We start from the raw sequence: 25,920 nt of genomic DNA, 5'->3' as shown, positions 1-25,920 counted from the left end.
AAATCTTATTTGGCTTTAAATAGTTTTTAATTACGTTGATGCTCTGGGTTTGTTTGTTTCTTTGTTTGTTTCTGTCATGTAAGCAGGATCTAACATATAGTGATCCTCTGGCCAACTTTGGCACTGCTCTGCTTTACAGAATCCTCACTGGGGCCCTCAGTCATGTATTCATCATGCATATGTTCACCCCCATATTCCCTTATAATTAATAATCCAGTGTGATCTGACAGAACACATTTGAATTTTATAACTTCTACTGGACTTCCTTTAAAAAGTTTATTATACTTTTAAAATTGCAGTTCAAAGCAAACTTAAAGAACATAGATAAGCAAATTTTTCTTATTTTCTTAAAAGGAATATTCATAGTCTCCTCCTACCCTGCAAAGATAGGCACTGTGAACATCAGGGTTAGGTCCTTTTCTCTATGTATACATGTGTATGCACATATATTTTTCACAAATACAGAATCATATATATTATTTTATAACATGGACTTTTTATTTCACTATTTATCCTGAATATCTTTCTTATCCTATAACCTCTTAAGAAATGATAAAGTGTTCTAGAACATCATTTGTAATGCAAATACATAATTTACTGAACTATCCGTATCACTGAATATTTTACTTGTTTCTGACACTGTGGCTTTTTATTATCTATAACCTTTTGATTTGTTCACTCTAGTACACATTTACTTTTTATATTAGTAGAGAAATTTCTGAAAATTATTAGAAATAGCCAAATTTTAGTATTCTTCTATTTTCATATAACAATCTACCTTAATTTTGCTCATGCAAAACAATAATTGATAACTTATTTGACTCAGCCCTGTGGAATTGCACATTTTCTCAGCATTCAGTTCCTCAGCTTTTTACCCACTTGCCAATGCCTTTTTCCTACACTCCCTCTTGCTCACATCCTGTCTTCCTAAAAACCTACTCCTATGTATTTTATTAACAGGGATACATAATTAATTAAAAACAACTTAATGTTTTCCTTCCTGAAGTTATTTGCATTTTAACAGGGGTCAAACCCTTATATTAACAAGATGAGTCTCTAATGGAGGAATTGTAGGCATCCACCAGAAGGTTGGAGAAGACCCCAATAAACAAAGGAAGGAACATTGTACAGAAGGGTGAAAGAATGTATCAAGTTCAATAAATGGTAGATATTATGATCCTGGACCACAAAGTATCAGGCTCCTAGTAGAAGAGGATCAGATTGGATTTATCACACCGGAATTATTATAGAGGCTTTGTGTACTGTGCTAAGGGGCTGGGGTTCAACTCTTTAGGCCAGTGGTTCACCATCCCAGCTACCCATTAGAACTGCCTGGGGAGATTTTTTAAAGTACAGATGTCCAGGGGCTTCCCTAGTGGCGCAGTGGTTGAGAGTCCATCTGCCGATGCAGGGGACACAGGTTCGTGCCCCGGTCTGGGAAGATACCACATGCCGCAGAGCGGCTGGGGCCCTGAGCCATGGCCGTTGAGCCTGCGCGTCCGGAGCCTGTGCTCCGCAACGGGAGAGGCCGCAACAGTGAGAGTCCCGCGTACTGCAAAAAAAATAAAGTACAGATGTCCAGGACCCATCTACATGTGTTTGAGGGGTAGCAGAGATGTTAGTTCCACTTTGGATGGGACAAGTTGGGGATACCTGTGGGGCACTGAAGATGAAGATGGAAATAACTCATTAGTGGTGGGATATATGAGCCTGGAGCTTTGTAGAAGGCTGTGAGCCCTAAATTTCTGTGGGTACAGAGCACATGGTACATTAACCTAAGTATAGGTAAAGTTGTGGTTGAGTCTCAACCTAACAACATAGCAGCTCTCTAACCTTGGGCAAATTACTTCTCTTTGAACCTCAGTTTCTTAATTTGTAAATGAAGGTGCTATGGGAGCCAAATGAGATATAAATGAGAGAGTGCTTTGTGAAGTATTATGTGGCTATGCAGTTTTATTATTATCATTAATGACTCATGTACGTATAATCAAAATATTTTCTTTGTGTGCACATGGTGCAGAAGAAAATATTAGACCAGGAACAAGTGATTTGTCTTCAAGTCTCAATTTTGTTATTCTCTACCTGGTGATGTTAGGTACTTTATATCACTCCTTATACGTCAACATCCATAAAGTGAAAGTTGGATGAGATCAGTGGTTTTGAAACTTCGCTCAGCGGAGCCTTAGCATTTTTAATTGAGATACCTCAGGGGCTCCAAAGGGATGGGGCATGGGGAGACTACAACAGTCCTGCTTTCAGCTGGCTTATGTATTGAACTTTTCTATGGGGTTCTTTAAAAGAACATGTTTTAAAGCTAGGAACAGAAAAGTCTGAAAACTTCTGAGTTAGATGATCTCAAACGAACTTTCCTTCTGGAACATCCTGTGGTCCTACAGTATTATAAATGATTCATCCTCTCCAAATCCCTGCCTTCTCCACAAGGTTGTATGCAGGAATAGTTATGAAAAGGCTCCCAAAGCTGTAAGATAATTCTCTAAAGTTGCTTACTGACAATATCCAGATACCAAGTGATATTATATCCACATCCACACTATGTCACTTAATTGGATTTTTTATTCTTTATTTTTTATGTATAAATATTGCAGGATAGGGATGAAAATACTCATCATACATGCCAACTCTAGTAGTTACCTAGACCCTATGATAACCTGGTTTCTTTGTTTGCATTTGGGTTCCCCAGTAAAGAATGCTGTGATCAACTATTAATTTCTAACATAAGCATAGAAAGAACACAGGCACACATATTAGTATTTTTCATTCCTCTTAGAGGCAAAAATTTGCTTCCTGTGTGGTCAGTACAGCTTGATTCCAAAACATGCCTCCTACTTTCACTTTTGCATATAGGGGTTTTATTCCTGTGGGGAATTATGCCTAAATTTCACAGCTGAGCTCTCTCCTGTGGTACCAAGGGAATTCTGTCCTATTAAAAAAAAAAAGTCGTATTCAGTAAGTGTAAGGGAACTTCCTCGACCTGATAAAGGGCATTTTAGTGATGAAAGACTTACCCCTAAGGTCAGGAACAAGGTAAGGATGTCTTATCTCACTACTTCTATTTAACAGTGTACTGGATGTTCTCACCAGTGTGATAAAGCAATAAAAAGTTCCTGGAAAAGGCCTTTTATCCAGAATATATAAAGAATTCTTACAATCCAGTAAAAAGAAGATAAAACAACCCAATTTAAAAATGGGCAAAAAGATTTTAATAGACATTTCATCACAGAAGATATATAGGTGTCAAATAAGCACAAAGAAATATGCTCAGTATCATGAGTCATTGGTGAAACGCAAATAAAAACTTCAATGATATACCCCTACACATTTGCTAGAATGGCTAAAATATAAAAGACTGTCTACGCAAAATGTTGGTGAAGACATGGAGCAACTGGAACTCTCACACACTGCTGGTGGAAATGTAAAATGATACTACTTTGGAAGATAGTTTGGTAGTATCTTAAAAAGTTAAATACGTTGGGACTTCCCTGGTGGCACAGTGGTTAAGAATCTTCCTGCCAATGCAGGGGACACCAGTTTGAGCCCTGGTCCAGAAAGATCCCACATGCCGCAGAGCAGCTAAGCCCGTGCGCCACAACTGCTGAGCCTGCGCTCTAGAGCCTGCGAGCCACAACAACTGAGCCCACGTTCCACAACTACTGAAGCCCGCACGCCTAGAGATCCGCAACAAGAGAGGCCACCACAATGAGAAGCCTGCGCACCGCAACGAAGAGTAGCCCCCGCTCGCCGCAACCAGAGAAAGCCCGTGTGCAGCAACAAAGACCTGACGCTGCCATAAATAAATAAATAAATAAATTTTTTAAAAGTTAAATACATGCCTACTATACTACTCAAACATTTCACTCACTCCTAGGGATTTACCCAAGAAAAACAAAAGCAAATGTTGACTCAAAGACTTACACACTATACTCATAGCCACTTTATTTTTAGTAGCCCCAAATTGGAAATTACCCAAATGTCCACATTACCACCTGTCTACTAGGTAAATGAATAAACGAATTGTGGTATAGCCATAGAATGGAATACTTCTCAGCAACAAGAGGGTACGACCACTGATATATGCAACAGGGATATACCTCAAAATATATTTTTGAAGTGAAAAACGCCAGACAAAATATAGATACTATGTAATTTTATTCATACAAACTCTAGAAAATGCAAATTACACTATAATAATAGAAAGCAGATCAGTGGTTGCTTTGGGACAACAGGGGTGGGATGGCAGGGACCAAGGAGGAGCAGGAGGAAAAGATTACAAAGAGACTTTTGGGGGTGATGGATATGTTCATTATTTTGACTGTGGTGATGCTTTCATGAGTCTACACATTCGTAAAAACGCATCAAACTATAATTTTTAAACATACAGGGTTTACTGTATGTCAGTCAGACCTCAATAAAGTTTTAACAAAAATTAATTACCTGTCATTTTTGGTGAGTATTAGTCTTCTATTTTTACTTCATTAGAAAGAAACCCATGACTTGCTGTGGAACTTGAGCAAGTTACTAACATCACTGGGATTCAATTTCCTCAATTTTAAGAAAGAGTTGACTTCTACAATGATAAAAGATCCCTTCCATCATCTCTCATTTATGATATATAAGCCACATTCAAGAATATGGAAGAAGTCCTAAACTCTGATACTTAAATTTTAATGATAAAGAAATTTTCTTCTGGAATAAGGAAGGGTGGCAGCATTATAATTTGACATATAGACTCTGACTGTGGCTCTTGTACCATCAGCTGCTATGGCTCCTTTTATGGAATTTTCAGTTTGTGAGGCATTTGTGGAAGATTACACCTGAGCCCAGGCTGAGTTGGTCCCAGGATGATAATCAACCAACAGGAGGATTTGAGGTATCTGAATGCCCCTGGGTCACTTGAGATTCTTTTTAGACCTTATACAATTAATATAAATTTGTAGTGTCCACGAGATTGAAATTGATGTAGGCTGAAAAGCCAGAATGCTTTAAAATTCTGTTCCAAAACTTCTTAAATGTTTATAAACAATGCTTTCTGGAATGATAGGAATTGAAAGGAGTGTGAATAATTTTATTAATATTAATCTTTATTTTCCAAACAATAATTGAAAGAACAAACTAATAAATAATGTTAGCACTCATTGAATGCTTATTTGGTTTCAGGCACTGTGCTTTGCATATGTTATATCATTTAATCCTCAAAACTATTCAATATTATGTTTACTTTTTTATAAAAAAACGTGAAGGATGCCATTCCTGAGACAAATGCCCAGTATCACATAGGTAGTAAAGTGCCAAGTATTAACTATTTTCATCACAGTATTTACAGATCATAAATTTAACCTGAGCCATGTGGGTTTTTGATTCTGTTTCATTCCACTTCTAACTTACAGACTGGCCTTCAAAGTCACTTAACACTCTTCATGTTCTGAGGTCTGCACTTTGAAAATGAAGATAATGATTTTCTTACAATCCACACACAAAGGACATAAGAAATAAGACATAATCAGATGGCAAAGAAAACCTATTTGCATTGATAGCAACATCTTCTATAAAAATTAGAAAAATAATTTTCATAGGTTTGGTATTTATCATTTATAGGTGTATCCCAAATGTCAACACAATTAATCTTGCTTTTATTTTTTTAAGATTAAAATAAAATTGACAACATTTCTATCCTTTTAGGAAGTAGAAAACTCACCACCTTTCCCCACCACCCCACCTTCAGAGAGTTCTCTATTAACTGGTGTTTTCTATTAACTGGTGTTTTCAGAGAGTTATCTATTAACTGGTATTTTCCTGGACACCCGTAGTTCTCATTTTCTATTCTAGCTGAACTCTGGGTCTCACTGTTATTTCATCCCCAATGATTATTCTTTTTGCTCTGTCTTACACAAAAATAGGGAGGGGCAAAGATTTTCTTTGATTCCAAAATTATGTCAATTTGTATAGATAACACCTCTCTTTTAAGGCAATGGAAGAGGGGAGTTACAGCACAAAACTACACAGAAAACAGTTTAAAACAGAGCATTAGACAATTCTTTTCTTAAGACTCTTTCCATAGCCCTGTTAGCAGAAATTATTCACCAACTTGCTCTCTTCTGCCATATAATCTGAGCACTTTTTCTGTCTAATACCTCTGTCATCTTTCTCTCCCTCATTGAAACCCCCATATTTGTGATAAATTTCCATGATGAACAATTTAGCTAATACTTTCATACATTTCCTTCCAAACTATAATCCTCCATCCTTATCTTCCACACTAACAGGCAGTTTCCTTTTCAAAAACATTTGTCTCCCTAAGAGAAATTCAGATGCCATCCACTGACATACACTTTTTAAAAACCTCATTTCACATTTAATGTGCTAATACCTTGCTAATTTGCAATTACTTGTCTGGTAACCTTAATACAAACCAGAAAGTAAGCATAAATGGTTCACAGGAAGCCAAACTCACCATCTCAGGCAACTTATTTATAAAAATAAAATTGTATAAGAAGTAACAGTAATGATCAAAATGATAAGAAAAACATTAAAAGAGTTTGTCTTACAGATACATGTAAATCAATGAAAGTAGAACACTCCTTCACACCATATACAAAAATAAACTCAAAATGGTTTAAAGACCTAAATATAAGACATGACACCATAAAACTCCTAGAAGAGAACACAGGCAAAACATTCTAGGACATAAATCATAGCAATATTTTCTTAGATCAGTCTCCCAAGGAGAAAGAAATAAAAGCAAAAATAAATAATAAAAGCTTTTGCACAGCAAAAAAAACCATCAACAAAATGAAAAGACAGCCTACAGAATGGGAGAAAATATTTGCAAATGATGTGACCAACAAGGGGTTAATATCCAAAATATACAAACAGCTCATACAACTCAATAACAGAAAGCAAACAGCCCAATCAAAGAATGGGCAAAAGACCTAAATAGACATCTCTCCAAAGAAGACGGCCAAGAGGCACATGAAAAGATTCAACACTGCTAATTATTAGAAGAATGCAAATCAAAACCACAGTGAGGTATTGCCTCACATCTGTCAGAATGGCTATCATCAAAAAGTCTTCTAATAATAAATGCTACAGAGGGTGTGGAGAAAAGGGAACCCTCCTACACTGTTGGTGGGAATTAAAATTGGTGCAGCCACCATGGAGAACAGTATGGAGGGTCCTTAAAAACTTAAAATAGAGTTACCATATGATCCAGCAATACCACTCCTGGGCATTATCCAGAGAAAACCATAATTCAAAAAGATACATGCCCCCCAATGTTCATAGCAGCACTATTCCTAATAGCCAATATATGGAAACAACCCAAGTGCCCATCAACAGACAATGGGTTTAAGATGTGGTAAATATATACAATGGAATACTACTCAGCCATAAAAAAGATGAAATATTGCCATTTGTAGCAACATGGTTAGACCTAGAAAATATCACACCAAGTGAAGTAAGTCAGATAGAGAAAGACAAATATTATATGATATCACTTATATGTGGAAGCTAAAAGATAATACAAATGAATCTATATATAAGACAGAAATAGACTCATAGACATAGAAAATGAACTTATGGTTACCAAAGGGGAAAGAGAAGGGGGAGAGGGATAAATTTGGAGTATGAGATTAACAAATACAAAGTACTATACATAAAACAGATAAGCAACAGGATTTACTACCTAGCACAGGGAACAATATTCAATATCTTATAATAACTTATAATGGAAAATAATCTAAAAAAATATTATATATATATAATTAAATCACTTTGCTATATACCTGAAACTAACACAGCATTGTATATCAATTATACTTCAATCAAAAGAAGAGTTTGTCTTAAATGTAAAACAAAACAAAAGAACCCTCAAAAGCCGAAGTTCTCTTAGTAAAAATGCTTCCTTCCATTGTTTAAAAAATGAGCTGTAATTAAGGAGTATAAGAACAGTTCCTGGATATGACATGCTCTCAGATATGATTATAATACATTAATGAACTAATTTTGCATGAGATGGATGAATGATTAGAAAATAGCAATTATGATAAAATAAGGTACACACGAAGATAAGCCAACTCTGCTGCACAAAGTACTGGGAAAGAAAAGAAAGAAAACTGAGACAAAAAGCAAAAACAAAAAATAACCGTTACTGGAATACAAAAGCCTAGAATTTTCTCTTTAACTGATAACTAGTAGGGGCAGTATGAAGCTTTAATTCAAATATTTGAAATTCCCTGCTAATTTTAAATCCAATACCACCAGCTAGACTATGAAATAAATTTTGTAAAGGAAAAAAAATGGTTGAAATATTTACATATTTGACCACAACATTTTAATAAATATAAATAAACAGATGAATTATTAACTTCCTACTTTGTACAGCAAAATCTTCAAGAAGGAGACACCACTGACCTAGGCTTTAAAGGAATAACATTTACTAAATTTAGAGCCATGACACTCCAGGTGGAGGAAGCACAAAAGCCAAGGCGCAAACGAGCCAATTACTTTTTATTCCATCAAGAGGATACTAATATCATCATGGATGAGTAGAATGTAGCTCCTGGAATGAAAAGCTGAGGGGTCACTACTCCAATGAAATGAGTGATAGAATGATTAAGTTAAAATAAGTATTTCTTCGGGATACTGGTAGAGTTGATAAAAAGTCCTGAATTTTTTCTTTTCTCTTTCTCTTTTTTTTTTTTTTGGAGGGGGGTTAGAGGAGGTTGGGGAAGAGAATTCAACACTGACACAAGTTATTAACAAAAATATGTACATTTAACTTAAATTTACAGGTTAGTCTTATGATGTGACTAATGCCATTGTCTAATACAAATGTCTGGAATACATTTTTCTCTATGTATTTATATTAGTATTTATTATTTCTTTATTATATGCATGTTATGTTACTTATCAAGTAAACCCAAATACATGGAACATCTAAACTTTGTATGCAAGGAAGTAAATAATATACTCAAGCAATCTAGTGCACATTCCAAGAAAAAATGCATTCACTATGTCCCCCAAATCTCAGGCTATTTTTCCATTCTCCTTCAATTCAAAGATCTTGTCTAACCACAGACTGAGAACCATTCAAAGAAGCTAGAATCACTCCAGGGAATTTTATATTTAGCAACTCACCTGGGTCACTGGTTTCTGTCCATGCCCCATATTTAATATAATATGCTAATCTTTGAATATTGAAGTTTTCCAAATAATCAAGTTTTCTATGAATGACCTAGCCACGAGTACACACATTAGCAATTCATTATGTTTAATTTAGACCTCATCAGTGCCTTACATCAAGTCCTAAAAAGACACAAAACAATATATTCTGAAAAGTATTGGGTTCTACCTCTTGATATTTTTAAGGGTGCATTCCTTTCTTTCATGAATTCAAATGCTGTACTTTCTGGGCTTAACCTCTGTGTCAAGCTGTCAAGATGATAACCATCTGTTTGATTGGTAATTTTTTTTTTTACTATCTTTGACATACTTTTAATGGTTTCTATTGATTTTTTCTTCCTAGCAATTGTATATGGTGATCAAAATATTTAATATGTGACTTTCCTGTTCTGTCTTCAAGTAGACAGTATAAGCTGTGCTCAAAAATATATTTTAAAAAATCCATATAAGACAGTGTTATGAACATTGTACATGAAAAAGGTATAAAGAATTTAGCAAATTGGCTCTTGTTCCCATAATGAAACTTAAAAATAAGATTTAAAGTAGATTATAAAACAATCTTTAAAAACACACACAAACAAAAACAACTGAGCAAAGAATAAGAAAAAACAGAAATTTGATGACCAGCAAAGTTTTCCATAGTGAGCTCAGAAAAATCAAAGACCAGTTTGCCGAAAGAAATAAAACCTGTAAGGCAATTAAATGTCTTCCAGGGCATTAAATGATTGCCCCAACCATCACTCTCCTCTTTCCTCCTCCTTTCTTAGTCTGGAAAGGAGTGGAAACAGTAGTGGAAATTCTGCAGAGATTCTTATACATTGTGAAAATCGCCTAATCAGCTTTGTAAAAGCTATAGAATCTCAATTACCATCATATCTTAATAGGATTTGGAATCCAATTGATCCAAATTTTGTCTAGATGCCATTTGTGTGGCAAAATGAACCAGACTATTTTCTTTCTTTCTGAACTATACATTTGAGTTTTTGTACAAGAAAAATGTATCCTAACACCCCACCCCTGTGCTACACATTCTTTTAAACCCCCAGCACAGTAGCACCAACAGGATTTTTCATGGAGGCAGTACACAGGCTACTCCTGAACAACCAACTATTTTGCAGACTGGCTTTCTCCTCAAATTTGGCTCCTAGATGCTCAGAGCACCCACCTGAGTAGACATATCCTACATCTTCAGATGAGAGAGATAAATGAACTCCACAGAGGACAATATGAATTCTAAGATAGAAGTTGAGGAGGAAAATCAACCCCCTTACTCTTTTTTACAGGACTAGAAAAAGTTGTGTGTGTGCTTACCTGATGGCAGTGAGCTTGCTCTCTGTGCCAGTGACATTAATCCGGAAGCTAATGTGAACTGTGCCTGACTTCAGAATAGCAGCTCCTTCTGCTATTATCTGGCAACACTACCCTTTCAGAGTCTTCTGGCTTTGTGCTGTGGACATTTGCTTCCTGAAAAGATAGTTGATTTGACAGTTTAATTTTGTGAAGGTTGGGTGAATCTAATGATATTTTTCCCCATATAAGTTGCATGCATGTGAAATTGAACTTAGACATGATTAAGAGGAGTCTTTTCTGCCCATTTAGCCTTTGCATCATTTACCAGATGCAGATATCTTAGGAAGATAGAATCTAAAATTTTAAGTTATTTTGGATGCTTAAGTAAGTCCTGGGTGAACATGAAGGTTGGATGAGTCAACTAGAATTTTAGACTTGGCTAGACTTACTTTGGAACTAGGACTTGCAGCTGGCAACTGGGCAGTGATTCAGGAGGTAGCTGATGCTAAAAGAAAAAAAAGAATGTATTAGACTTATATGGTTATAAGCAGCTCCTAACCTCTTTAAAAATACGCCTAATTTCCCTTGTGGTAGTTTCTTTTTCCATCCAAATAGTTTCTGGATGTTAATTTTAATCTGATTTCATCTGGACACCAATGTGGGGAGAATAAAGGGCAAGGCAGGTGAGTAGCAGAGGGAATTTTATCTGAGCTCCAATCATTCACTGGTGCCTCTGGTTGTAAACACCAGAAAAATGAAAGCAACAGAAATAGCTAAAAGCAAATTTAAGAAGAGAAGCTGGAATGCTCAAGTCCAAAAGTAGTTACTAGAGGAAGGAGAAGCTCAGAAATTAATGTGTAATTAATGTGTCATGAAAAGAAGTTGGTAGAAGAAGAAGCGGAGGAGACAGGAGGGAACATGGAGGAAGAAAGGGAGAGAAGGGGAAAAGGTATGAACTTCAATTACTTGAGTAGAGCTAGGTCCTCAGCTTAAGCTCAGTTTTGCTGTCATAAGATGACTCCAACATCTCAATAACTCATAACATTTCTTTCTCTCATATACTACATGTCTCTCATAGGTCAACCGCCGTAACCACAGAACCAGCCCCAAACTGGCCCTATCTTGTTTCTAACAAGATACTGAGCTGTTTTTCAGAGACAACAGAACAAAACCCAAAGCATGTGCAGAGGAGAAGATCTTGACCTCAACAAACACCCAGAACCACAGTTTCTCCCCCCATGGAACCAAAGGCTCGGACGTGACTGGAACCTGAACGCTGGAACACTTTCAGAAGCGGAGGGTCCAGACTGAAGCCCCTTTACCGTACCTTACTGCAAATGGCCAAGTTCCAAAGTCCCGCCAGTTCTTCTGCATACCAACCCTCCTCCCCTAACTCATAAAAGTTTGACTGAACCCCAGTTTGACAAAATTGAACTGTACCTCCTGTCTCCTTGCTGGTTGTCCTCACAATAAAGTTTTTTCTTTTCTCAAAAGCCGGTGCCATAGTATTTGCTTCTACGTGTGTCAGGCAACAAGCCCTTTGCTTGGTAATGAGACAGGAAGGGAAGGGGCAGGACCCAACCACCAGATAAATGAAGAAGGGGCACAGCTGTTAGGATGCGATAAAAACTGGCTGGAACCAGCTGAAACCAATATGGCTTCGAGAACAGTCTGGTCATTGATTTTTACCTCATTATACCTTCAATGTAATACTAAAAATCACTCCCCCTTACCCACCCCCCCACCAACAGTTCCAAGACAGACCATAAAAGGCCAAAAAGGTGGGTGGTGGCCCAATTCCTGGAAAATCCCCACCTTTCCCCAAAATAGCAAGGATATTCCTCCCACTTGTTAGCATGTGAAATCACTCAGCCCTTAAAAACTGACAATCCCCTGCCCTGAGGCCACTTTCACTTTCTGAGACAGTCTGCATTCTGCCTATGGAGTGCGTATCTCTCGAAATAAACTTGCTTTTGCTTTTCTTTGGCTCGCTCTTGAATTCTTTTCTGCACAAAACCAAGAAGCTTCACTTGTGGTCTGTCCTAAGGGTTCCTGTGGGTCCCAGGACATGACATTTTCCTCTCCTGCCACAGTAACACTGCTGCTGGGCGGCTCATTGTCTTCACTTAGGATGTGGGCCGGTAGACTGCGAGGCCTTAATGGAGGTTTCAGAGGGAAAACAGCATACCAAAATCACAAGACAGAAGCTCAGAGGGACACACTTCATCTCTGCTCACACTTCATTTGTCAAAGCAAGTCAAATGGCCAAGCCTGAAGTCAGTAGGGTGGGAATGTATATTTTGAAAATATATAATCATCAAATAATATGTAATAACTAAAAATATTCATGAGGAAAGGTGCCATTTCTACCTTCTTGGAAGTAGTGGTCAGGGCATTTCGTAGAATGCCCTTCAGTTTAGGTTTTTCTGATGATTTTCCTCATAATTAGAGGGGTTATGGGTTTTGGGGGAGGAAGACCACAGAGGAAAAGTGCCATGCTCAGCACAGGATATCAACGGTAGGTACTATCAATATGACTCATCACTGTTGGTATCAACCTTGAGGGAGAGCTTGTCAGATTGCTCCACTGTAAAGTTATTTGTTTTTCTTCTTTTCCGTACTTCATTCTTTAGAAGGAAGTCATTATGCACAGCCCACACTTAAGGAGTGGGGAGTTTTGTTCTACCTTTTGAGAGCATTTCACTCTTTTTACAGGTGAGGGATCTGAGCTTTTCAGAGTTTAAGCCCAAGTTAACATAGTTAATTAAGTGTCATCAAGGCTGAAACTCACATCTGTCTGACTTACCGAAACTATTCAGTGCTACACATAAAGAAGCAAAAAAATAGGGAAATGATTAGAAAAATAGAAGGATATGTTTATGAGTTTGTTTTATTGAAGCATGTTGAGAGCCATGGCCCCTTGATAATAGAGACATTCAGATAATGATTCCTTAACTTGCTACTCGCTAGCATTGGGACAGGAGAGTTATGCTCCCTGACGTTTATAACTCTATCCAACTACTGTCGTAATGTGACCTATTAATCTGTCTTTCTGCAAATACACCCTGACTCCATTCTAATCATTAAGCCACTTTTCAAAAGCGAAACCAAGTTCTCACAGTGCTGTGGGGAGAGTAGAGGATGAAAATGATTTTATCTGTCTGTCTTATGGCTCCTAAGCAGTGTGGTTTTTTTTTGTTTTGTTTTGTTTTTGTTTTTCTCTTGATGAGAGTTATAACTCCAGATCTGACTAATAAAGAGAAGGCATGTTTCTGTCACAGAAATAGCTTTTGTACAAGTGGGAAACTGTCACTAAGGCTGAGAAGCAGAGCAACAGGATGGTCTACATCTGGTGGGTGAAAATTGTGTGAGGTTTTTCCTTCTTACTATGGTGATATAATTCAATGTTGACATTTTAAAGTATGTGTCAGGTCTCATTTCTTTTAAAGTGTCATTGACAATGCAATTCAAAGACAGAAACGACCATGTAACAGTATTTTGTGTTTTCTGAACTAGGATCAAATCTCTCTTCTGACAAAAAATTAAGTTACAGAGAATGTATAAAGATGAAACAGAGTTTGTGGACATTCTATATACTTCACATGAAGATGGATTTCTCTATCCATTTTTATAAACTGAATAGAGACCACGTGACATCTGAGTCACATGTGCATACCATACATTTAATTGTAATCATATGCTACTCCTGAACGTGATTTGTTTAAATATTCTTAGGTGCTGCGATTTCTAAGTTGACTGAACTCTTGGCTGGCAACCAGGAAGTCAAGTTATTCACCTCTATTTCTCATACTATAGAGACATTTATATTTTCAGAAATAATTTTCTCCCTCAATTGCTGAGATTACCTTGACTTTCTGAGGCTGTTATGTAAATCCTACACAAGGATTGAGATTTTAGGGCAAAAACTGTTTTGTTTACCATTGTGTCCCAGCACTTAGTACATTCTAGAACACTGTATACACTTAATCAATGTTTGTTAAGTGAATATTGAACAAATATTTTCCAGAGAGAAGCATTGCATAAACTTAAGATAGTCATAAAATACACAACTACTTCTAAAATGAAAGGCCATGTTTAAAGTCTAAGATCATTAATTTCCTTCAGCTCAGAATAAAGCTTATTTTTATGACACCAAGTATAATAAAGTCTGTATCACATAACTCGTGTGATGGCACATTTTCTTCCAAATATCCTAATCAAAGACAAAGCCCCAAAGATGGATATTAATGGCTAACTTCTATGCTATGCCTTCAGGAAGTCACTAAAAATTTTAACCATTAGGCAGCTATTCATATGAACAGAATCTAATTTTCCTTTTGATAAGCCAATTAAATTATATTTTCTTTATACTAACTAACAAAATTGATTGAAAATTAATACTTAATGCTGATGAGAGTATGTTGAGAGAGTTACTCTCCTCTATGGCTGCTGTGAGAGTATTTTGATACAATTTTTCTGGAATATAGTTTGGGAATATATACAAAGAGGCTTTAAAGAGTTCATAGACTTTTTTAAACAAAGGAGTTCTACCTCTAGATGTTTATGTAAAATAAATCGTCAGAGATTTTGTCAGAGATCAATATTTGAGGATATAAGGATGTTTGTTACATAATAATACTGATCATGAGCAAGTGTCATTTAATTTCATTGTGCTCTAATTTGGGGGGCAATGTTTATTTTTTAATTCAGTGCTAATTTCTTATCACAGTTACACATGATCATAATTTAGAGAGTCAAATTGTTGTACAAGCCTTATTACAGTAAAAAAGCAGAACTCTGACTACCTCTTTCCAATTTCTGTTGCCTAGAGGTAGCCACTTTTAGCTCTTTTAACTGATTCTTAGCATATTTGCCTCCATACTTCCACCAATCTAAAAACAAACAAACAAGCAAACAAGCTTAATTTTTCAATTTTACGCATTACATACTGACTTCCTACTATGGAAAATTACAATTTAGCTTTGTTTCACTGCCTCTATCCCCAGCTTACACATACAACCTCACTCTTTCCCTTTTTTCTCAACAGAGTTTCATCATAATTTTGTATTATCACTACAGCGTGTATAGTATTAAGACTATATAAACACGAGACCTTGCTCAGTCATATTGGGTACTGTTATTACTTTTCCTTAACAAGTTTGGGTTTCCTTGTTTCTTTTTTTTAATTTTTAGGTAATGCTATTGTTGTCCATTCTTAGCTTCCTATGTATTTGTAGTTCTTTTATTTACTTCCCCAGTTATGCAAATCTTCTTTCAGTACATGCATGTACGTTAAGCATCAATGTCATCCTCCTAAAAAAAGTCTCTCATGAGCCTTTCACTTTCCACATCTGGATGTCTGAAGCTTAGCTCTTGTTTGCGGGTCTCCTTTCACCATCATCTTGGGGATTTTCTTTCTACTTCTTGTATGGAATTTCCTTTTTCCTGGATTCCATGTCTTTCTCTCTTAGTTTTCTTTGTTTTGGCAGAACACAGATTCCTGAGGAACTGCATATAAGAGGTAAATCTTTTTCTTACCTTTTTGCAGTCTGAAAATTTTAAAATTTTACTCTGATACTTAAGTAATAGTAGGCTGGGAATAGAATTATAGACAAGAAAACATGTACCCTCAGAATTGTGAAGCCTTTGATCTATTGCCTTCTAGCTTCTATAGTTGTTAATAAGAGGCTCAATAACAAAGGCTAACATTTTCTCAGCACTGACTATGTTCCAGTCACACTTCTGTATGTATTTATGTTTATTATCTCATGTAATACAACAAACCTATAAGGTAGGTGCTACTTTAACTTCCTTTTTTACAGATATGGAAGCTGAGACACAGGGTTGCAATGACTTTCCCAGAGTTATAGGGCTAGTGAGTATAGAGTCTGGGATTTGAATTCAGCTGAGCTGGATGGCAAACTCATGCTCTTAACCTCCATGCCTTATTGACAAATTGATTAGTGATATTTTCAATGAATCATGAACTTTCAATCTGAATACTTTTCTTATTATTTTATATTTTGATTTCAGTATCCTGAAATTTCACAATGCTGTGTCTTGTGGTAGGCTTTTCTCATTCATAATCATGAAGGCACAGTGAGACATTTCAGTCTGGAAATGCTGTGCTTCAGTTCTGGAGAAGGTTCTTGAATTATTTCTGTGTTAGTTTCCTCCCTTCTCTTTTCTCTGTTCTCTGCTTCTAAATTTCATGGACTGGCCCCACTAATTTTCCTATTCTCTGCCTGTATTATCTTCCATAGCTTTACCTTTCTGTTTCACTTTCTATAAGCTTTCCTCAACTTTATCCTCAAGAATTTCTATTGAATTTTTAATTTCTGCTATTGTATTTTAACATCCAAGAGCTCTTCTTTGTGTCCTCTGAATGTAGCTCTTTAAAACATTCTGGGTTTTTTTCCCATAGGTTTATTATCTCACGACTATCTCTCACACATTCATATTCACATCAATCAGAGTATTTTGCATTTTTTAAAAAGTTCTATCCAAGTTGCCATTTTTATTTTCACTTGTAATCTCGTTCAGATTTGATGGAGAAATCAAAAGTTTTACAAGCAAAAGCTAAGAGAATTCAGCACCACCAAACCAGCTCTACAACAAATGCTAAAGGAACTTCTCTAGGTGGGAAATACAAGCGAAGACAAGGACCTTCAAAAACAAACCCAAAACAATTAAGAAAATGATAAAAGGAACATATATATCAATAATTACCTTAAATGTCAATGGATTAATTGCTCCAACCAAAACACACAGGCTCGCTGAATGGATACAAAAACAAGACCCATATATATGCTGTCTACAAGAGATCCACTTCAGATCTAGGGACACATACAGACTGAAAGTGAGGGGATGAAAAAAGATATGCCATGCAAATGGAAATCACAAGACAGCTGGAGTAGCAATACTCATATCAGATAAAATAGACTTTAAAATAAAGAATGTTACAAGAGACAAGGAAAGACACTACATAATGATCAAGGGATCAATCCAAGAAGAAGACATAACAGTTATAGATATATATGCACCCAACATAGGAGCACAATACATAAGGCAAATGCTAACAGCTATAAAAGAGGAAATCAACAGTAACACAATAATAGTGGGGACTTTAACACCTCACTTACACCAATGGGCAGATCATCCAGACAGAAAATCAATAAGGAAACACAAGCTTTAAATGACACAATAGACCAGATAGATTTAACTGATATTTATAGGACATTCCATCTGAAAACAGCAGATTACACTTTCTTCACAAGTGCACACAGAACATTCTCCAGGATACAGCACATCTTGGGTCACAAATCAAGCCTCGGTAAATTTAAGAAAATTGAAACCATATCAAGCATCTTTTCTGACCACAACGCTATAAGATTAGAAATCAATTACAGGGAATAAAAACGTAAAAAACACAAACACATGGAGGCTAAACACTACATTACTAAATAACCAACAGATCACTGAAGAAATCAAAGAGGAAATCAAAAAACACCTAGGGTCAAATGACAACAAAAACACGATGATCCAAAATCTATAGGAAGCAGCAAAAGTAGTTCTGAGAGGAAAGTTTATAGCAATACAATCCTACCTCAAGAAACAAGAAAAATCTCAAATAAACAATCTAACCTTACACCTAAATGAACTAAAGCAAGAAGAACAAACGAAACCCAAAGTTAGTAGAAGCAAAGAAATCATAAAGATCAGAGCAGAAATAAATGAAATAGAAACAATAGCAAAGATCAATAAAACTAATATCTGGTTCTTTGAGAAGATAAACAAAATTGATAAACTTTTAGCCAGACTCATCAAGAAAAAGAGGGAGAAGACTCAAATCAATAAAATTAGAAATGAAAACGGAGAAGTTACAATGGACACTGCAGAAATACAAAGTATACAAAGAGACTACTACAAGCAACTCTATGCCAATAAAATGGACAACCTGGAAGAAGTGGACAAATTCTTAAAAAGGTATAACCTTCCAAGACTGAACCAGGAAGAAATAGAAAATATGAACAGACCAATTACAGGTAATGAAATTGAAACTGTGATTAAAAATCTTCCAACAAACAAAAGTCCAGGACCAGATGGCTTCACAGGTGATTTTTATCAAACATTTAGAGAAGAGCTAACACCCTTCCTTCTCAAACTCTTCCAAGAAATTGCAGAGGGAGGAATACTCTCAAATTCATTCTATGAGACCACCATCACCCTGATATCAAAACCAGACAGAGATACTACAAAAAAAGAAAATTACAGACCAATGTCACTGATGAAAATAGATGCAAAAATCCTGAACAAAATACTAGCAAACAGAATCCAACCACACATTAAAAGGATCATACACCATGACCAAGTGGGATTTATCCCAGGGATGCAAGGATTCTTCAATATACACAAATCAATGTGATACACCATATTAACAAATAGAAGAATAAAAACCACAGGATCATCTCAATAGATGCAGAAAAAGCTTTTGACAAAATTCAACACCCATTTATGATAAAAACTCTCCAGAAAGTGGGCATAGAGGAAACCTACCTTAACACTATAAAGGCCATATATAACAAACCCACAGCAAACATCATTCTCAATGGTGAAAAACTGAAAGCATTTCCTCTAAGATCAGGAACAAGACAAGGATGTCCTCTCTCACCACTATTATTCAACGTAGTTTTGGAAGTCCTAGCCATGGCAATCAGAGAAGAAAAAGAAATAAAATGAATCTAAATTGGAAAGAAGAAGTAAAACTGTCACTGTTCACAGATGACATGATACTATACATAGAGAATCCTAACCATGCCACCAGAAAACTATAGCACTAATCAATGAATTTGGTAAAGTTGCAGGATACAAAATTAATGCACAGAATTGTCTTGTATTCCTGTACACTAACAACGAAAGATCAGAAGGAGAAATTAAGGAAACAATTCCATTCACCATTGCAACAAAAAGAATAAAATACCTAGGAATAAACCTACCTAGGGAGGTAAAAGACCTGTACTCAGAAAACTATAAGACACTGATGAAAGAAATCAAAGATGACACAAACAGATGGAGAGATATACCATGTTCTTGGATTGGAAGAATTAATATTGTGAAAGTGACTATAATACCCAAAGCAATCTACAGATTCATTGCAATTCCTATCAAATTGCCAATGGCATTTTTCACAGAATTAGAACAAAAAAGTTTACAATTTGTATGGAAACACAAAAGACCCCAAATAGCCAAAGCAATACTGAGAAAGAAAAACAGAGCTGGAGGAATCAGGATCCCTGACTTCAGAGTATACTACAAAGCTACAGTAATCAAGACAATACGGTACTGGCACAAAAACAGAAATAATAGATCAATGGAAAAGGATAGAAAGCCCAGAGATAAATCCATGCACCTATGGTCAACTAATCTATGACAAAGTAGGCAAGGATATACAATGGAGAAAAGACAATATCTTCAATAAGTGGTGCTGGGAAAACTGGACAGCTACATGTAAAAGAATGGCATGAGAACACTCCCTAACACCATACACAAAAATGAACTCAAAATGGATTAAAGACCTAAATGTAAGACGGGACACTATAAAACTCTTAGAGGAAAACATAGGAAGAACACTCTTTGACATAAGTCACAGCAAGATCTTTTCTGACCCACCTCTTAGAGTAATGAAAATAAAAATAATCAAATGGGACCTAATGAAACTTAAATGCTTTTGCACAGCAAAGGAAACTGTAAAAAAGACAGCCCTCAGAATGGGAGAACATATTTGGAAATGAATCAATAGACAAAGGATTAATCTCCAAAATATATAAACAGGTCATGCAGCTCAATATTAAAAAAAAAAAAACCAATCAAAAAATGGGCAGAAGACCTAAATAGATATTTCTCCAAAGAAGACATACAGATGGCCAAGAGGCACATGAAAAGCTGCTTGACATCACTAATTACCAGAGAAATGCAAATCAAAACTACAATGAGGTATCACCTCACGTCAGTTAGAATGGGCATCATCAGAAAATCTATAAACAACAAATGCTGAAGAGGGTGCAGAGAAAAGGGAACCCTCTTGCACTGTTGGTGGGAATGTAAACTGATAGAGCCACTATGGAGAACAGTATAGAGGTTCCTTAAAAAACTAAAAATAAAATAACCATATGACCCAGCAATCCCACTACTGGGCATATACCCAGAGAAAACCATAATGCAAAAAGACACATGCACCCCAGTGTTCATTGCAGCACTGTTTACAATAGCTAGGTCATGGAAGCAACTTAAATGCCCATCAACAGATGAATGGATAAAGAAATTGTGGTACATATATACAATGTAATATTACTCAGCCATAAAAAGGAACGAAATTGGGTCATTTGTAGAGATGTGGATGGACCTAGAGACTGTCATACGGAGTGAAGTAAGTCAGAAAAATAAAACAAATATCATATACAAATGCATATATGTGGAATCTAAAAATGTGGTACAGATGAACCAATTTGCAAGGCAGAAAGAGAAACACAGATGTAGAGAACAAACGTATGGACACCAAGGGGGGAAATCGGAGCTGGGGAGCGTGGTGGTGGTGGGATGAGTTGGGAGATTGGGATTGACATATATACACTAATATGTATAAAATTGATAACTAATAAGAACTTGTTGTATAAAATATAAATAAATAAAATTCAAAAAATAAAAAACAATAAAAATCAATACCAGCTTCTTCTCAGACCCTTACACAGCTTCTTATGAAGCTGACCTCATCTTGTGCTATCCCTGATTAATATTAAACATCAATAGCTGAAGGAATGGAGAGAGACTTTCACATCCATCCATTACTGCCAGTATTCCCACACTGTATTTTCACTGGGAGAAGATCAGGCACCTTTTCAAACATTAAGGCCTGGGCTTTCTTGGAGTCTTACTCTCTTGTATATTTAAACAGGAACAGAAAGCCCAGAGATAAACCCATGCACATATGGTCACCTTATCTTTGATAAAGGAGGCAGGAATGTACAGTGGAGAAAGGACAGCCTCTTCAATAAGTGGTGCTGGGAAAACTGGACAGGTACATGTAAAAGTATGAGATTAGATCACTCCCTAACACCATACACAAAAATAAGCTCAAAATGGATTAAAGACCTAAATGTAAGGCCAGAAACTATCAAACTCTTAGAGGAAAACATAGGCAGAACACTCTTTGACATAAATCACAGCAAGATCCTTTTTGACCCACCTCCTAGAGAAATGGAAATAAAAACAAAAATAAACAAATGGGACCTAATGAAACTTCAAAGCTTTTGCACAGCAAAGGAAACCATAAACAAGACCAAAAGACAACCCTCAGAATGGGAGAAAATATTTGCAAATGAAGCAACTGTCAAAGGATTAATCTCCAAAATTTATAAGCAGCTCATGCAGCTCAATAACAAAAAAACAAACGACCCAATTCAAAAATGGGCAGAAGACCTAAATAGATATTTCTCCAAAGAAGATATACAGATTGCCAACAAACACGTGAAAGAATGCTCAACATCATTAATCATTAGAGAAATGCAAATCAAAACTACAATGAGGTATTACCTCACACCAGTCAGAATGGCCATCATCTAAAAATCTAGAAACAATAAATGCTGGAGAGGGTGTGGAGAAAAGGGAACACTCTTGCACTGCTGGTGGGAATGTGAATTGGTACAGCCACTATGCAGAACAGTATGGAGGTTCCTTAGAAAACTACAAATAGAACTACCATATGACCCAGCAATCCCACTACTGGGCACATACCCTGAGAAAACCATAATTCAAAGAGTCATGTACCAAAATGTTCATTGCAGCTCTATTTACAATAGCCCGGAGATGGAAACAACCTAAGTGCTCATCATCGGATGAATGGATAAAGAAGATGTGGCACATATATACAACGGAATATTACTCAGCCATAAAAGGAAATGAAATTGAGCTATTTGTAATGAGGTGGATAGACCTAGAGTCTGTCATACAGAGTGAAGTAAGTCAGAAAGAGAAAGACAAATACCGTATGCTAACACATATATATGGAATTTAAGAAAAAAAAATGTCATGAAGAACCTAGGGGTAAGACAAGAATAAAGACACAGACCTACTAGAGAATGGACTTGAGGATATGGGGAGGGGGAAGGGTAAGTTGTGACAAAGCGAGAGAGAGGCATGGACATATATACACTACCAAACGTAAGGTAGATAGCTAGTGGGAAGAAGCCGCATAGCACAGAGGGATCAGCTCGGTGCTTTGTGACCCGCCTGGAGGGTTGGGATAGGGAGGGTGGGAGGGAGGTAGACGCAAGAGGGAAGAGATATGGGAACATATGTATATGTATAACTGATTCACTTTGTTATAAAGCAGAAACTAACACACCATTGTAAAGCAATTATACTCCAGTAAAGATGAAAAAAAAAAAAACTTGCATAGATACTTTCAGTTTGCACAGAGAGGAACCTTTCAGAAAATTCCCTTTATACATCAAAACATCATCTAATATAATATAGCTTTGTATATTAGTTCAAAGAACACAATTCTTTTAAAATAAGGTAGTTTTAAAGCTAAATAAAAATATGCAGTAAATACATGCAGAAAGATAAAACTACAATGTTAATAGGTATTTTCCTTTGAATTAGAGCACTATATCTAAGATTTTTTTAAATGTCTTTTTTTATTCTTTTGAATTTTCCAAGTCCATCATCTCAAATTTACATCTAATCAGAATTCTTGAATATCTTCCCTTCCTACCACACAAACCAGATATGTGCACCCTGCCTGGCTTCCACAAATTTTTAGTGATCTCTCCATTTTCCTTTTGCTCAGGCCCAAAACCTAGGAGTCATCCTTCCCTCCTTTCTTTAGAGCAAAGTACATCCTGAATTTGACCACTTCTGATAAGCTCTACTGCCATCTTCCAAAATCTTACCTAGATTTACTTCAATAGTCACTTAATTGCCTTCCCTGTTTCCATTCTTGTGCATTGCCTCCATCCCCAAGTCAATTCTCCACTCTGCAGCTAGAATAGTTCTATTAGTACACAATTCAGACCATGTTGTTCTGCATTTCTTCTCTGATGGCTTCCTCAAGTCTTTCCCTGGGCTGTATGAGATCTGGTCCTGACCTACCTCTCCAGCTTTTTACCGTTCCCCTCTTACAACATTCCTCAGGCCACAGTGGCCTACTTGTTCATCTTTTAAATGACCATGCTTGTTCCCACCTCAAGGCTTTTGCATTTGTTAGTCCCTCTGCCTGGCACACACTTGCCCAGGTCTCTGCAGAGTCTACATCCTCAGTTTGTCCCTGTCTCTGCTCAATGTCATATCCTTAGAGAGGTTCTCCTGACTCTAACCAAAGTATTGCTCCTTCACCTCTCTGTTCTTGTCTGTTTCCTCCCCCTGCTTTATTTTCCTTCATAGCACTATCACTATCTCATGTCTATTGAATGTACACTCATTTATAACCTGCCTTCCCCTCTAAGACGTTAGCTGCACTGAGGACAGGGACAATGTTGTTCAGTGCTCCATTACCAAGCTTACAGCAGTCCCTGCTCCAGATATATTTTCTTTCAAGTTATAAAGTAGTACTTTATAATTAGAAATAAAATACATACCTTTGCCTAAGCATGAGCCCAAACCCCAATTATAGTCTGAGAACATTCTGCAAGGTACAGCTTTGACAAAGGAAAAGAATGAGCTGTCAGGAGAATTGAGAGGTTAAATGAAGAAAGTGGAAGTTGAGCTGAGCCTGACCTGAACTAAAGCATTACAGAGGCTAAGGAGAAGAAGAGAAATAATGGGAGAAGGAAAATAAGACTGCAGTTAAAAATAGAAAGGTCACTGAAGGCCAGCTTCCACTTCCAAGCGACTGAGTACCAGAGAGGACCAAATTCTATAACAGGCTGTGGAGAGGGGTTTGGCACCTGGCACCGGGATGCCAAGGTTATTATTCTGTAACAGAGCTCTGTGGACCCTTTAATGATGACAGCAGGCACTCTGTTAAAAGGTTAGCTGTAGAGGGCACCTGAGATAGAAAGTAAACAGCAATGTGCCTGGCACGATATGGCTTAAATCTAGTGACTGCACCTGCAAAAGACTGAAATGTTTGTTATGTGACTATAAACAGAATAGGCATCCGAGACAGTGCCCCAACTGTTTTCAATGATCAGGTTTACCAGAATCCAGAATGAAATTAACTCTAAAATATCCACAAAAAGAAAATATTCCAAGAGAGATAGAACTGGTAAGGGGAGGAGAAGACAGGGGTTCCCTGTCTGACTATGCATAGTCAGTTCACCACCCCTATGCAAATAATGTTGTGAGGGGAAAACAAGAAGAAATCTGAAATGGACTCAGACTCTTTCTTTCTCTCTTTCTCCCTTCCTTCCTTCCTTCCTTCCTATTGTATCTATATGTGGTGATGGACATTAACTATACTTATTGTGGCAATAATTTCACAACATGTGTAAGTCAAACCTTTATGGTATACACCTGAAACTCATACAATGATATGTCAATTATAAAAAGAGAAGAAATAGTGCATAGATTCTCTCTCTCTGATATTGCATTACATAGATGAACATATCTATGTGGAACCAATTTAAGATCTGTTGATAACCATCTGGCAGCACTGTGAATTCAAGGGCAGAATACCTAGAACAGATTAGATCACAGGTTGGATGAGTGATCTTATGTGAGTCATTTCACTCCTCTAAGCTTCATTTTTCTCATGAGTAAAATAAGAGAATTTAACTAGACCATTCCTAAAGTCCATTTCAATTCTTGCAATCCCTATCATTATAACCACTGGCACTGATTTGAGCTAAATGAAGTAAATCATAAGCTCCTAAGGATTGACTCATTTTATTATTCTGCATGTACTTAATCAAATATCATTTATCCATCATCCATCTATCCTTCATTCAGTGAACATTTATTGAGTAACTATGATATGCCAAACACCACTCTAGGAGTTTCAACAAGGTCCTGGCCCTTAAAGAATTCTACCAAAGGGTTTGACACTGTAGTTTTTTAAGGTTAATTTGTTTTGGGACTTAGGTAAGACTCCTTTAGTCAACAGAGTGAGATTGGTTAATTTGTCAAGATGCGGATTTCTATATATACGTATTTGTATCTGTGTTCTCTTGTGAACACAGATATTGGAATTTTATCTGCAAAGTTTGTATACATACCCACACAAAGTATGTATATACATGTATACATACCCATGATTTTCCAAGCTACTGAAGTCTGCCAACTGTACTGACAGTGATAAACATAGTATTTATAGCTCAGTCCCACCAATTGCTTCACAGGATTCTAGCCCCTTTAGGTTCCACACTTGTGCAATACTACTGCTTATGTAAGCAACTTCAAGAATCACTGTGTCCACATTGAGGTGAGCCTGTTGGG

General features: G+C 36.6%; 1 long non-coding RNA gene across 2 annotated transcripts in view; it reads right to left on the bottom strand.

Moving 5' to 3' along the window:
- Nucleotides 1–9,683: 9,683 nt before the first annotated feature.
- LOC113622716 (uncharacterized) overlaps nt 9,684–25,920 on the bottom strand; it is a 367,008-nt gene continuing 350,771 nt past the window's right edge. The window contains exons 1-3 of one of the 2 annotated variants that reach the window (XR_003433626.1): nt 11,929–12,029; nt 10,938–10,993; nt 9,684–10,662 (exon numbers count right to left, since the gene is read on the bottom strand). This is a non-coding gene — a long non-coding RNA (uncharacterized LOC113622716). Of the gene's footprint in view, nt 10,663–10,937; nt 10,994–11,928; nt 12,030–25,920 lie in introns of those variants that run through there. The other variant, XR_003433624.1, reaches the window with a different exon arrangement.

Source organism: Aethalodelphis obliquidens, unplaced genomic scaffold, assembly GCF_003676395.1.
Source record: "Aethalodelphis obliquidens isolate GAN/ISIS:26980383/991018 unplaced genomic scaffold, ASM367639v1 scaffold1, whole genome shotgun sequence".
NCBI classification, from domain to species: domain Eukaryota; kingdom Metazoa; phylum Chordata; class Mammalia; order Artiodactyla; family Delphinidae; genus Aethalodelphis; species Aethalodelphis obliquidens.
This window is presented reverse-complemented; position numbering and strand designations above follow the sequence as displayed.